At 38.8% G+C, this 420-nt stretch overlaps 1 protein-coding gene across 4 annotated transcripts in view; it reads right to left on the reverse strand.

Annotated features, from left to right (window-relative positions):
* The window catches only part of RIPK2 (receptor interacting serine/threonine kinase 2), a 40,811-nt gene that overhangs the window by 16,617 nt on the left and 23,774 nt on the right, over positions 1-420 (reverse strand). The gene's annotated exons all lie outside the window — the stretch shown is intronic.

Below are 420 nucleotides of genomic sequence, written 5' to 3' on the forward strand. Positions count from 1 at the left end.
GAAGATATACAGATCGCCAACAAACATATGAAAGAATGCTCAACATCATTAATCATTACAGAAATGCAAATCAAACTACAATGAGATATCATCTCACGCTGGTCTGAATGGCCGCCATCAAAAAAATCTAGAAACAATAAATGCTGGAGAGGGTGTGGAGAAAATGGAACAATCTTGCACTGCTGGTGGGAATGTAAGTTGATACAGCCACTATGGAGAACAGTATGGAGGTTTCTTAAAAAACTACAAATAGAAGTACCATACGACCCAGCAATCCCACTACTGGGCATATACCCTGAGAAAACCATAATTCAAAAAGAGTCATGTACCAAAATGTTCATTGCAGCTCTATTTACAATAGCCAGGACATGGAAGCAACCTAAGTGTCCATCAACAGATGAATGGATAAAGAAGATGTGG

Source organism: Physeter macrocephalus, chromosome 15, assembly GCF_002837175.3.
Source record: "Physeter macrocephalus isolate SW-GA chromosome 15, ASM283717v5, whole genome shotgun sequence".
NCBI classification, from domain to species: Eukaryota; Metazoa; Chordata; class Mammalia; order Artiodactyla; family Physeteridae; genus Physeter; species Physeter macrocephalus.